The sequence below is a fragment of the Mus musculus genome, chromosome 17 (genome assembly GCF_000001635.26).
Source record: "Mus musculus strain C57BL/6J chromosome 17, GRCm38.p6 C57BL/6J".
NCBI classification, from domain to species: domain Eukaryota; kingdom Metazoa; phylum Chordata; class Mammalia; order Rodentia; family Muridae; genus Mus; species Mus musculus.
This window is the reverse complement of record NC_000083.6, coordinates 66,208,345-66,223,763: the sequence shown is the minus strand read 5'-3', so window position 1 is coordinate 66,223,763 and position 15,419 is coordinate 66,208,345.

Here is a 15,419-nt window from a genome sequence, read left to right as displayed (position 1 = left end):
GGTGTTTCTGTGGCGCCACAGCGCGCTCAGTGCCAAGTGTTGACACCGAGGCTGCATGGCGCACATACTCACATAGAAACGGCAAGACAGGGAAGAATTAAGTTTGTAGGAGGAAATAAGAGATAAAAATTCAGATGACTTCCAACTGCTAGAGCAGGCTTTACTTAATGCCAGAGAGATGGTGCCTCGAATTCTGGCCCTCCATAATCGGGGCCCAGGACCCAGTCACTCAGTGGCCAGGCTTCAAGAGAATGCAATTTATCTATCTCAAGCTGGGATCTTTGTAGCTAAGGATAGGGAAGGGAGAAGGGAAGCTCGTTAGGAACACAGAGGGGAAGTTGGCTGTTTCCCTTAAATAAAATGTCTGCCATCTCTTTCTGTAACTGGTGGGTTTTGGATGGGGGGGTGAGCCGGTGACAAGGTCTGATGTGTTCTGCAACGCTCAGAACGCTGGCTTCCTGCAACGGTGACCTCAGTTTATGGGCCCCAGCCTTTCAAAACCAGTTTGAGCCTGGGAATTTATCTTCAGCCATGACCTTAGAGACTCGGTGGTTCCACAGATGTCATTTTGCTCATCCCTGTAGGTCTTTATTTTACTACTGAGGATAGAACCCTGGGTTTCATGCATACCAGGAAAGTAGTCTACAGTGGAGTTATATCCCTAGCCCTGTGGTATGGTGAACCCTGAGGAAGACGAGCCTTCATCCAAAAGGAGGCACGAAAGGCCTGTACATACTTGTTTTCTGTAGGAAAAGAATAAACTGAGATAAACTCACTTCAAACAAACACCGGAAGATGACGTTGGTTTTTCAGGAAAGTCCTGTAACATACTTTGAGACCCACAGGAAGACACTCATGCCCACACAGGCACTGGTACTGCCAAGCATAATAACTAAGGAGCTCTGGGTTCTGTGGCAGAGCCATCTCTGGGTCTCTGCAGGGATGGCCCAGGAGCTCTGAGCACACCCACATATGAGATGCTGTGACATAAGATGATAATCTTAATCTTAATCTTCGAGCCGTTGGAGAGGAGGGACCCTCAGTTGATAAAATGCCTCCATCAGATCAGGCCGTATGCAAGAATATAGGGCATTTTCTTAATGAATGATTGATTGGGAGGGCCCAATTCATGGTGGTTGGTGGTGCTACCTCTGGGCTGAGCAGTCCTGATGCTTCAACGCTGAACAGTGATAACCCTTCCCTCCCCAAGCTGCTTTTGGCCATGGTGTTTCATCACAGAGATAGTAACCCTGACTACGACACTCACCTAACTGGGCCTTTATAGTCACCGAGGTCCCTATCTTCCCCTCCCTTCCCACGGGCTCTGGCCTTATTCTTTCTCTGCTTCTCTGGGTTTGACTGTGTCCAATATCATGTAGTTGGGATCATGCAATCGAAAGCAGAGTGGAGGTAGGGCATTAAAATAGATCACTTCTTTCCCTCTCATCTGTCTGTCCTGGATGCTTCTCACAACCCATTGATTTCAGAATCTACCATCATATCCCTTGTACAGTCAGGGACTGAATGTGGGTGGGTTTTGCCTTAAAATCCGCAAGAGAGGATCCAAAGATTATATTAAAGACTTGTGGAGGCGGTAGGAAAGACAGAAGGAAAGAGGGAGAAAAGAGACTTCTTTTTTAAAAAAGATTTATTGATTTATTTTATGTATCAGTAGCTGTAAAAATGGTTGTGAGCCATCATGTGGTTGCTGAGAATTGAACTCAGGACCTCTGCTCACTCTGGCCCCACTCACTCCAGCCCAAAGATTTATTTATTATTATATGTAAGTACACTGTAGCTGTCTTCACACACACACCAGGAGAGGGCATTATCGATGCCCAGACACTATTGCTGATGCCAGCACCTGATCAATACAGATGCAGGTACTCACAGGCAAACATCTCATTACAGATGGTTGTGAACCATCATGTGTTTGCTAGGAATTGAACTCAGGACCTCTGGAAGAGCAGTCAGTGCTCTTAACCGCTGAGCCATCTCTTCAGCCCCGAAAAGAGAATTAATTAACTATAGGTGGCTAATCAGTGGAGAATTACCATCCTTATGAACTGTAAATGATTGCCAGGAAGACATGCTGTCTACAAGCTCTGCTTATGTTCCCTGCCAGGCTGAGCAAATAGGATGGAGACCTGGGCTTGCTTCACTGAACGCATTCACAATGGTAGGGGAGACATCATGAAAACGGCCTCTGTGTCTCCAATGACAGACACAACACCGCTCATGAGTTTATGCCACCATATCAGAGACATGAGGATTCACCAAGAAACAGTCGACAAACATCCGCTAGATGGCAGCCTAGGGCAGGAGTGAGAACAACGTGGAGCTGGCTGCCCAGGGACAGAAGAGATGTGAGTGAGAGAAGGGGAAGGAAAACGGGAGGGGCAGTAGGATCAGGTACGGGAAGAGACAGGAAAGAAGTACAGAGGGTGAGGAAATTGAACAGAAATATGTAGCAGTGAGGGATTGGGAACTGGGGAGAGCCACTACAAAGTCCCAGATGCCAGGGAAGCAAGAGGTTCCCAGGACCCAACAGGAATGACATTAGCTGAAATACCCAACAAAGGGGAGAGAGAACCTGTAGAGACCATCTCCAGTAGATAGACATGGCCCCCTGTTGACGGATGGGGCCACCCACCCATCTCAAAAACGTTAACCCAGAATTGCTCCCGTCTAAACGAAATGCAGAAACAACAACAACAAAAATGAAGCAGAGACTGAAGGAAAGAAAAGGCCATCCAGAGACTGCCCCACCTAGGCATCCAGCCCACCCGCAGACACTATTGCCGATGCCAAGAAGTGCTTGCCGACAGAGATCTGGTATGGCTGTCCCCTGAGAGGCTTTGCCAGCACCTGACCAATACAGATGCAGATACTCACAGCCAACCACTGGACTGAGCCAGGGGACCCTAGTGGAAGAGTTAGGAGAAGAACTGAAGGAGCTGAAGGGGTTTGCCACCTCATAGGAAGAACAATATTAACCAAACAGAATATCCCACCCCCCCAGAAACTCCCAGGAACTAAACCACCAACCAAAGAGTACACATGGTGGGATTCATGGCTCCAGCCGCATATGTTGCAGAGGATGACCTTGTCTGGTATCAATGGGAGGAGAGGCCCTTGGTCCTGTTTTTATTTCCTGCTGATATTTCTACATCACATGAATTTTGCAAACACATTATTAGTTTGACAAACATGAAACCAAAAGTGTTCTGCTATAGATTGGGGAAGCGCAGGCTTGGCACATCCACAGAGTCACCGCTAACAGGAGAGTTGAGTCCCAGACAGTCAAATGCTTTTTTTTTTTTTTTTTTTTTTTTTTTTTTTTGCTCAGGACTTAATGTTGGGTTTAGAGACAATAGTTGTAGATTTGAGTCCTTTTTTTAAAAAAAAAAAAAAAAAAAAAACGTGTCTCTACATAATAATTAACTATCCTTCTAAAACTGGAAGGAACACCAAGCTATTTGTTATTCCGACCGTGAAAGCGCGTGAAAGCACTTCTGCTGTCTGCAAAGCAGCACTCCACATTCTCGAGACAGCACGTGGCTCACAGTCAAGCGATGAGCTGTGGCCGGGTAGCACACTGGTTAGGTTTTTTTTTTTTTTTTTTTCCTTGCACTTCTTCACTTTTCATTTCTGATGTCTGTGTAAAGCAGGTGACAACAAAATCCGTCATTTGCAGAGGCCGTCACAGGTAGGTGAGGGTTCTAACACAGAGTGTTTACGGAGTTACCTTTAAGGAATTGCAGGGCCAGGGAAAGGCAGCTTTCTGCCTGTTAGTTCAGGTTCCTTCTCTGATGCTGCTGGGGTGTGAAAAGTGCCCAATAAGTGCAGCTCAGAAGAGGAGGCGGGGCCAATATGTGCAGCTCAGAAGAGGAGGCGGGGCCAATATGTGCAGCTCAGAAGAGGAGGCGGGGCCCTCAGCAGGCTCCTCAAGCACTGGATGTTCTTCCTTTACATTTGTCTGCAGGGGAGAGTGAATGGGGACAAGAAGTGGAGCCCAGAAGGTCGGGAGTCCTCAGAAAAGGCCAGAGGGCTAACATGTCCCCTCCTAAGCTGTCCCCCTCAGTCAGTGTGTCCTGACAGCTGCCCTGTGAGGCACGCATGTGATTTCTTTTTTTAAAAAAAAATTTTTTTTTCATTTTGCATGTATGAGTGTTTTGTCTGCTTGTATGACTATACACCACTGCAGTGAGGAACTAGAAGAATGTGTTGATCCGCTGGAGCCGGACTGTCAAGTGATCATTAGCCACAGCATAGGTGCTGGCCCTCTGCAAGAGCAGCCAGGGCACATAACCAATGCACTGCCTTGCCAGCACACCCATATGATCTTATTAAGGATAAACTCAAATGCCAGATTAATTTGTGGGTTATCTTCTTCCATTTTGATTAAATATATTCCTTCGGCATGGACAAAAGTTTGCTAAGTGGATAAAAAGAGTAGCCCATAGTTTTCTCCGAGGAATCTCATGGGATAGCCTGAGTTCTCGCCATGCCACTCAGATTGACCTAAAATTTAAAATATGTACAGTGTTTATTTCTGAAAATTTCCATTTCAGATTTATTTTCCTTTTGAAAAGGGTTACTTTTAACTCTGTATATGTGGGTGTCTCTGTGTGAGGGCACACATATATGTGTGCAGGTGCCTATAACGACCCATAGATGGCCCTAGGTCAACGTGGAACTAGAGTTACAGGCCATTGTGAGTCCCTGGACTTGAGTGCTGGAACCAAATTCAGACCATCTCCAAGAACAGTCAGCACTCTGCACCCTCCCCCTGCTCCACCCCTGCTGAAGACATCACTGCCTGTGATGAGCAGGCGTGAACTTCTATCATTTGTAAAACTGATTACTGTTGTTGTCTGACAATACACAGGATTTCTACTTTGCACACAGGGGCTTTCTTCCTGAGTTAACACTTTAGATTGAGAATCTAAAACCATGGGAGACAATTGTGGATCACCCTTGACCAAGAACAACCTGGCCTACAGTGTTCCCTAAGCCCATCCAACTGTTTTGTCAAAGAAACAACAGTACCAGTGATGTTCAAGGCAGCTGCTGAGCCAGGGGCAAGAGCCAAAGTTGCCTGCCAGCCACAGTCCTGCTTCACCACACCACTTAGCTGGTAGCGCCCTTGTTAGCATGGGGTCTTGCTATGCAGCCTTTGATTTTAGTGCGTGTGTGCGTGCGTGTTGCCTGTGTGTATGTCTGTGGTCCATGTGAATGTAGTACTTGTGAGAGCCACAGGATGCCACTCAATCCCAGCAAGTGGATTCACAGACAGTTGTAAACCACCATGTGGGTGCTTGGACTGGAATCCAGAGGGGGCGTGCCCAGTACATTTAACTGCTAAGCTGTCTCTCTTCGGTCCTCACTAGGTAGTTTTAATGAGTGCCCTCAACAGCCATGTGGTGGTTTAAATATGCTTGGCCCCGGGAAAGGCACTATTAGGTGGTGTGGCCTTGTTGGAGGAAGTGTGTCACTGTGGGGGCATGGACTTTAAGATCCTCTTCCGAGACACGTGGATGCCAGCCTTTTGTTTGCCTTTAAAAGATGTAGAACTCTCAGCTCCTCTAGCACCATGCCTACCTAGATACTGCCAAGCTTCCTGCCTTGATGATAATGGACTGAACCTCTGAGCCTGTAAGCCAGCCCCAGTCAAATGTTGTCCTCTGTAAGAGCTGCCCTAGTCATGGTGTCTCTTCACAGCAATGGAAACCCTAACTAAGACATGGAATTCCAGACTGTTAGTCACCATGTGGGAGCTGAGAACCAAACCCAGGTCCTCCACAATGCTGTGAGGGCTCTTACCCGTGGTGTCATCTCTCCAGCCCCCAAATATTTTATAAAAGATTTTGTACATGTAAATATGTCAACTGTATTCCTCCTTGTGCCTCACTATTATAAAGGTCAAAATCTAGTTCTATTATAAATTGAGTTTTAAACTAAGGTATTGTATTATAAAAGAAAAACATATGAGTCAGAAAGACTTGTTAGCCTACACTACCAACCAGAGGCTCACCTGCTTCTGTAACCTCACTCAAATGCTGCCTGCTCAGAAAAAAAACAAACATGAGAATGCCTCGTGCAGCAAAAAACTCAGAGTGAAGACAGTTGTGAAGACATTTGTCCTTTAAGAACTCCAGCCCCAACCTCCTCATTTTTGTAGAGGTTCTCAGACTGGCAAAGGAGGCTCTTGTCACAACATTTCTTTTTCTTTTCTTTCTTTTTTTTTTAACTGAATATTTTCTTTATTTACATTTCAAATGTTTACCCCTTTCCAGGTCTCCCCTTCAGAAAGCCCCTGTCCCATCCCCTCCTTCCCCTGCCTCTATGAGGGTGCTCCCCCCCCACTCCTATCCTCCCACCCTGGCATCCCCCTACACTGGGGCATCAAACACCCTCAGGCCCAAGGGTCTCTCCTATCACTGATGTCCAACAAAGGCCATTGTCTGCCACATGTGCAGCTGGAGCCATGGGTCCCTCCATGTGTACTCTTTGATTGGTAGTCAAGTTCTGGCCAGTTAACACTATTTTTTCTTTTAAAAACTGTATTTTATGTGCATTGATGTTTCACCTACATATATGTCTGTGTGAGAGTGTCACATTCCTTGGAACTGTAGCTACAGATAGCTGTGAACTACCATGTGGGTGCTGGAAATTGAGCCTCGGTCCTCTAGAAGAGCAGCCGGTGCTGTTAACCACTGGACCATCCCTCTAGACCCCTTGTCGCAACATTGCTATAAGGAAAATAAGCTTGTTTTCTAATCTTTTGGATTTAAATTCTGCAGTGGTGGTCTTCCCCTGGTGGCCTCCGACTCTGCAACACTCTAGTTGGTCCCTGTTGTCTCCATAGACAGTAATACTTCAAATCTGTGCGTGTGTAGTGATTTAATGCATTCACATAGGACCTAGGACTGTCGCTGGCTTCATTCACTGAAGGTGATCTTCCACAGTTGCGCCCATTTTCCAGACAATGTGCTCCTAATCCCATCCTGTATGTTTACCACACCTTCTATGTCCACACCTCTATGGTTGGGTACCTGGTTTCAATAGTTGGGTTTTATACTTGGTGGTATGGTGAGCAGTGGTGTGGAATACCTACCTCTCTGGTACATTGGGGCCCTTTGTTTGAATATCCTGGAGTAGTCGTCTTGGGTCAGATGGAAAATCTGTTTTCAGTGTTTGGAGACACCTGCATCCTGACTTGGACAGACACCAGACCAGCTTACATCCCCACTGTCTACGGTCCTGTTGTCTACCTCCTTGCCAGCACTCGTTGCACTGTGTTCTTTTTCTTTTAAACAATAATTTGATTGAGAATTTCATATAGTGTATTTTGAACTGATTTATCACCCTCTCCAAAAAAATACCCCCATTGTGGTTACCACAAGTTGCTTAAAGTTTGAGCTTACTGTGTTTAAGAGACCAAAGGCAAAAATCTCTCTAGCATGCAAGGCCCTACCATGCGCAAGCTGTGCCCCAGCAGCCCACCCATCCCCTGCCCCTGCCCCTGTCCCCAGACAGTAGACAGCTCATTAGACATTGACTGCTCTTGTAAGACTTGCTGTTCTTGCAGCATCACAGGTCATGAGGCTGCTATTTCTTCTTTTGTAATCAAGATTGCTTACTCTGCTCAAAAACATGACTAGCACAGCAGCAAGACACACACACACTAAGACAAGCTTTGCCTGCACACAGACAGGATATGAATTAACTCCACCACCACCCCCAATTATAACTATGTATTTTTCCCTTTGTAAGCCCTGGGCCAAGGGGACTAAATGTTGCACCCTGAAAACACTCCAGTGCAGTCCTGAGGCCCCAATCTAAATAAAACACTCTTTTTAATAAATCTGTGAGCCAGGTTTGTGTATCTCCTATCTATTGTGTGCCTACACTTTCTCTAGGAAGACATAACACACAATCTATTCACCCCAGATAAGAAGTCCATGACAGACTGAAGAACAGATCCCACCCAATCCAGCTTGGCGATCCAATGGGTTTTATGGCCATCATTTTCAGGAATATGGGGTGGAAGGTGGATCACAGGAACAGAAATGACTCAAAGACAGATGCACCAAAGCCCATTCCAGCACAGGTGTCAAGGTCACCATAGTTTGCAACCTAGAGCACACTGCACAGCCTGACAGCAGCTCAACAGGTGGAAAGGTGTTGAGTCTGTAACCCTCTTCCAGGTAGCATGGCTGTTTACTGGTTCTGCCAGGCAGCTAGGTGGTCTGGTCTCAGGTGTCTTTGTAACCTGTCTTGTCTGAGAGAGACTCTGAGCAGCACGGCTTGATTACATCTTGGAAAGGAGGAACCTAATGAATCTGCTAAGTTTCAGGGACTTCCTGGAGCTATTCGGAATTGTTTACCTCCCTGTTTAAGGAGATTCCCTGCTTGATTGAATGCTTCAATCTCCCAAGCCAGGAGAAACACATGGAAACCACACACCACCACCTTCCTCCTCTTCCTCCCTCCTCCTATCCTCCTCTTCTTCTCCCTCCTCCTCCTCCTGTTTCTTTTCCTCTCTCCATCAGGTCCATGTTGTGTTACCCAACTAATCTCAGTAGTGAAGTCTGCCTTGGGACCCAGAGAAAAACAAAGTCTCTGCCTGTTAGGTCAGTTTGTCTGGAGAAAATTGAATGTCTCCCCTCCTGCATCACAAGCTCTGGTCCCCAGCTATGACCGCTTGGTAGATATTGTCTTTTAAACGAACGATACATTTCCAGAACCAACATTTTTCTGAAAATGGTGGAGAAGCTGCTGTAGACAAGGTATGGAATTGCTGCTGGACAGTGCAGCCCAAACAGAGAATCTCTCTCTGCTTCCTCCTGAACCTGTGTCTGCCCTGACTGGGACCCCAACACTGACCAGGATTCAAATGGCCCTGGACAATTATTTATTTATTTATTTATGTATGTATGTATTGTGAAGCTCATTTTTAGAATTGATGGCAGCTGCCAGGAAATACTGCTTTTGGTGTGTGGTTGGTCTCTGATGTTGAAAAAGAAACTTCGAAAGTTAAAAGGATTTGAGACTATGGATAGGTCCTGATTCTTGAAGATTGCTCAATAGGTTTACAACATCCAGGACTCTGCAAGAGAAAAGCTAAACAAGAGAGACCCCAGAGGGGAAACCAGGAACACCAGGAGAGGAAGAGGAAAGGAGGATGCCTAGTGGAACTATGTCAATGATCACCAAAGGAGTCCTTTCCCAGACACTGGAACCCTGGAAGAGACAGTGGCTTGCATGTTGGCTGGCTTGCTGGCAGATGCCACTATAGTCAGCCCTGCTCAGAAAGGAAGATGAATAGTTGACACTGGGCATGAACCCATCCTAACCACCCCAAATGTTACTATATCAGCCTTTCCCGTGGGGACCCAGAGAGGTGGATATACAACGCCCAACTGATGCATTATCAGGCGTTGTCCTGGACCAGCCTCATATGCGATTCTGTAAACGTCAGCTTCGCCAGCCTGCCGCCAGACACTAACCCAGCAGAGTCTCTTCCAGAGAGCAGACAGGCTATGGTCATCAGATCCTCCCAAGAATATGGGGTTTCGCAGAAGCAGCTTATCCTGTGATGCTGCTGTGATGGACGCAGACAGGATGCCCAGACACCAATTCTCATGAGCAGAGATGTGGTCTAGGTGTTTCCCTAGCCTCTTTTCCATCCAGTTCCAGGCAGCAAGAGCTTGCAGCTCAGTGCTGGCAGGCAGCAAGATCACTGCTGGCAGGAGGTTTGGCTTCAGTTTGTGGGTGCAGCCACGGCACCCGGTCTGGGCTGGCTCTTTGCCTTCTGAAGATAGAGGAGACAGGTCCCCGCTCTCTGTACCTTGTGCAACGTGGTCCCCGGAGAGGTGGTACGCCTCCTCCCTTCCTTTGAGTACCTGAGCTAGGTACATGCTCACTTGGACAAGACTGGTCTGCTTGGCACATTGGTCTATCAAGAAAGAGCTGAGTGGCCCTCAATCTATTCTGAGGAGCTGTGTGCCCAGTCAGCCAGCCAGCAGTTACTTAATGTAATATCTGTAGCATCAGTGTCCAACACTGACATTCTGAGGTAATGTTGGTGACAGGTCAAATCAAACAAACAAACAAAAAAAAAACCATACAACATTTAATGCACAGCAGTACTTTACATAGCTTGGTCCTTGCTTCCCACCCTATCATGCTTTATTGCTTTTTCAATTATACATCTTCTCATTATTGAACTTTCCTGATTTGTCAAGTAAGGGGCCTAGGAATTGGGCACATACTCCTATCTCTGCACGAATACTTCCAAGACCCAACCTGACACACCCTTCTTTCTGCATTCTAAAGAACTAGGGAAAATGTCGGCCACTGAGCCCAACCCCACACCTTGAGGGACATCTCTGAAGATGTAGCTAGTGAGACAGATAACCGTCCCTTGCTTAGCTTTCTGGTCAGAACAGAGCCTGATAAGAAGACAAGGGTAGAAAAGTGGGCAGGGCCTCAGGATGGGGAATTTGAGAGGGTATAGACTCTCTTAGAGTTTGTTCAGCTTTGCTCCTCAGGAGAGGAGATCACCAGAAGTGCTTTGGCCGTAGGCTAGGCAACCAATCCTCATGCCCCGTCATGGATCCTTTAAAGCTAGCGTGAAGATCTGAGTGCTTACTAAGTGGAATCTCCGTCTACCAATTGCGCAGCTGGGCAGCAGTCCCGGACCAACTGGAACACAGAGTATGGAGTAATACTGCTGCCGGGCCGCCTTTCTTTATCTGTGCGCTGGGCAGCATTCCTTGAGTAGATATGAACAAATATCTGTGCAACCGAGATGTGGTGCCAACAACAGACTACAGGTTTATTCTACCCGAGTCGAGCTGATTCAACCAGTGAGTTCACAGGAGCACGTGGAGTCACTTACAAGAAGGGGTGCCGCATCAAGGGTGGCTGATCTCAAAATGCCTGAGCCAGCACTGGCTTCAATGTAGAAAAGCTGCGTCTCTGGGGGTTCTGATAACTGGATATCAGGCCTTGCAGTCATTCTTGAGGGTTATAAGTAACCCAAGTGGTTAGGACTATGGAGTGGCTCTCCCTTAAATAAGCTACATTTTAGCGGCCCCAAGGGTTATTACATACTCAACAGCAAAGGCCACTAAAGTATCTATTGGCTTTGACTTGGGAATGAGTAAAAATATCAGGGGATTTGATCCACTAAAACAGTAGTGACTAAGGTCTGCCTCTTCCTTACTTTTGCTGCAATAAGACACTGTGACCAAGGCAGCAAACTTATAAAAGTGAATGTGTACTTCAGACTCCTATCTACAAACTGAGAGTCTACTGTGGTACAGGAAAGGCATTGGGAGAGGAACAGCTGAGAGCTCACTCGGTCCACAAGTGGGAGGCAGAGAGGGAATCGCTGAGAATGCCCTGGGTTTGGAAACCTACAAACCCAGCCCCAGGGGACACAGCTCTTCCACAGGGCCACACTGCCTAATCCCTCCCAATCAGATGTACCAACTAGAGGACAAGGCGTTAAAGCACATGACCCTCCCTCTGTGGACAAACCTCATTTAGCCCCCTACATACATGCTTGGCATTATCACTAGGGAGGAAAAAGTCCCTGAAGGCAAAAGTAAAGACAGCCACAGTGCAGATGTGGTGGGAGGGATACTCTCGCTTCCTGTTCACATGTAACATTTGTGAGGGAACTGTAAGTGAAAAAGAAACACCGTGTGTATAAATCTGTGCTTTGGTTGGGGTATTGTCCCTATAGTGCAGGGTGCTGGTTTTATTTGTTATTGGTTTTTTCTTCCTTTTTCTTTTGTTGCAACCAAAGGACTCCTATATACCTACTTTGGTTTAATTTCTAGTCCATGTGTTGGGATTTTTTTTCCCCCGGACCTGTCTATCAGCAGAGGTCGAGGAAGGTACTCAACCTCACTTCATGGCCAGCCTCTTCAGAAAAGAGGATTACCTCAGGGTTACGTAAGCATGTGGTGCCTTCCCCAGTCCTTGTGTGGGCTTGCCTCTGTAAAATTAGCCTACGCTGGACTTGCAGGGATGTAGAAGCACACTACTGCTCTCCTGAAAGTCACAGAACAGCATCTGCGCTCCATTTGTTTGATATCGCTGCTCTCCAGAAGCAGCAGCTTCTGAATTCAACTTTCAAGTTCCATGCCATGATGATATCGACACTTATTTAATACCTGAATATTACTCTTAGCAGAGGAATCTTGGTATCTCCAGAAAGAATATGCCCTGAGACAATCTGAACAGACCATAACGGCAATCAAATACTGTCCCCAAACAAGACCAGACAATCCCAACACATGGACTAGAAATTAAACGCCTGCTTAGATGCAGACAGCCATGTGAAATCCATTGAGTTTGGTCTTGCAATCAAACCTAGAGCAGGACATAGCAGACCTGAGAGCTCTTCAGTGCCCCAGAACCTGTTCGGAGGGAGTCATACAATGGTAATGTTGGGTGGAGTCTGGGCAGGATGCTCTCTGAGATAAGAGCACAGGGAACCTCCTCTGCAGACAGAACACCCAAGGTGAGCTGCAGGACAACATCCTAACAGGGATCCAGGGACAAAGTGCCAGGTCCCAGCTCTGGGCAGCTGAAAACCCATATGTACCAATTTTTAACAGGTGCTCAAGAAGAGAAGGCACCCACTAGAAGATACACAGAAACACTATGGTTCACCAAATATGAGTAAGCAAAATTCCAAGACTATTCCAAGTGAGACCTACTCAGGCCACACCATCCTAGCCTTCCCTGTTCTGTGACTTTGGTATGACACATCATCTGTGCATCTGTGCAGAAGAGAGATTCTGAGGGGAAAAAATGGGACATAGATCACACTTAAGAGCCTTGTTATAATCTTGGGCTGGTCTGAAGGATCTTTGCAAAGACTTGGACCCTGATCATGAATGATTCCCTCCCCCCCCCCAATTTCTTCTCCTTCACTTTTTCCCCATAAAGGGAGAAGCATTGACCTTGTTCATGTCTGTTCAGGCCTCCGCGCTTAGAACCGCTCCTGGCTGAAGACATGTCATGGGGCCAAACTGTCTCCATGCTTCTCATTTTCTTTGGTTGTCCCCTCAACGAGAGTCCCAGGAAGAGCTCAGCCCACCCGCTCCGGGTGTTCTTCAGTGGCTGTCCCTTGTGTGAGCTTCAGCAAACTCGCAGGAATAAAGACTTGTTTTTCAGGGTTCTTTTACAGCCTGCAGCTCCAAAGAGTCCCATCCTTGAATCTTCCCCAGATTGAAATGGTAAGAAAATAACAGCTGGGGAGTAGTGTTTAGAGACAGGCCTCCTGTAGGGAGGCAGGGACAGATTTTGTCCCTTGGATAGGAGTTTAGCATGCACTGAAGTGCAGATAGAAAGAAGTCCCTGTCATATGAGGACCCAGAGAATGGCAGCCTCTGTAAACCAGGAAGTGGTGTCACTGGAAATCCACTCATCTGTCACCTGATGGGTACTAATTGCAAATGCATTTTCCTCGGGTCTCTGAGCAAGAGCTGAGAGCTAAAAAATTAGAACATGCCTGAGTCTGCAAAACTAGCATGCCACAGACAGACATTCTACTGTGCACAAATAGACTCCAGAGAGAGAAAATAATTCTCTTTGAAATGGCTATGTTCCCAGGCTTGTATCCTAGGAATATCATACATTTGTTATAACGGATTGAAATATCAAGCCACATTAATTTCATTATGGAGAATGAGGATCCTTATGGAGTATGAAAGTATTACTAAATACAGTTGACAATGTCATGGTAATAAACATATGTCTAGAGACAGCATGTATGGCCAGTAATGAAAGATCAATGGGACAGGCAGTGGGAGAAACAATTGATTCAGGGGACCCAAGGGGGCGGCAAGATGCAGAATGGAGGGACCCAGAGACCTCATTTGTTGTGTGACCTCCATCAAGCCACTGAGTTGAACCTGGACTTCTTAGTATGCTCACTGCTCCTCAAAAAAAATGCTTGCTTGACCTCCCTTGGAAGCTGCAGGACAGATGTCCATGAGCTCTTCATGGAGAACTCTTCTTTTAACATGACAGCCAGGGTATGTGTCTGAGTATCCGTGTTCATACCAAAACATAAAGGTCAAAGTGCCCAGCCCAGCCCTAAACACCCATCCAATCCATGTCATCCACTCCCTCCCACTCACTGATCAGCCAAGTGCTAAACACGCATCCACTCCATGTCATCCACTCCCTCCCACTCACTGATCAGCCAAGTGCTGGGAGACAGCATTTCAGTGCAGGGCTCCTCCCCTTATCTTCAGTCCAACCCAGTCCTCCTTCCTGAAGTTGCTCTATGTAGTCCTCTATGGGAACTCAACCTGGACCCAGGTTAAAGGATTCCCAGAAACTGATCTCACTACTACTGTGCTCATGCCCTAAGCACAGTGGAAGGCTTGGCCTGGATATCTTTCTCTGTGTACACAAGGAGGCCCTACCACACGGTTTCTGCCCTTGCTGGAAACCTGGAGACTCCTCGTGCCTAGAGAGGGTCATCTGCAGGACAAGCCTAGGCTGCTTGGCCGAGGCCTGCCAGCTTTTCCAACCTCTCAGGTTCCAGTGATATGCGAAGATCACTTAGGAATTCTTCCAGGGTGTTTCCAAAGAGCAGAGGGACCCCAGTGGATCTAATGAAGTCTGTGGATCACTCAGACAGGATCATCTGGATGTTGGAGTTGATAAGGAGAAAGCAATGCCCTGCTGCAGAGTGGGGATCCCAGCGAAGGAAAGAACCCATGACCACCAGAGGGCAGCAGAGCTCAGCATAGTGCAGTGCAGGCTGGGTGCTCTGGGAGGCAGCAGTCTGGCAAAGTTTCTGTGACTGCCAGGAAATAGGGCATTGAGCTCAGAGACCTGAATCCAAAAACATCCTGCTATGGGAGGCAGAACAACAAATTTCATGACTTTGGAAACCAGGAACACGGGCAGGAGAACCTGATCACATTCTAGGACCATTAATCTTCTTCTCTGACAGAGGGAGGGTGGAGGCATGAGCGAGAGGGGGAGAGAGAGAGAATGTATGGATGAATGAATGAATGAATGAATGAATGAATTTTTGGTGTGGAACATCTGTTGAGCCCGAGGTCTCCTCCTAAGTCAGTACTTTCTCCTTCCTTCAGGGGCACTGCCCTCTCCCTTTATGGCAAGCACTTTTCAAAAGTTGCAGGAGAAGCCTCAGAGGATGTTGAAGACTTTTCCATCTCTCTTCTTCCAAAGTGGGGAGCATCCTGCCTTGATGGTTAACTGTCTTCTACAGGGAGAAGCCTACAGTGGAGCTCATGAGGGGGCACCTGTCTCATCAGAAGTGACAGGTCCTCACCAGGTTGTTCTTTGGAGGCAGAGGCCAATTAAGCAAACCCCACATCCTATCAGTCCTTGAGATACTCCTCCTTCCT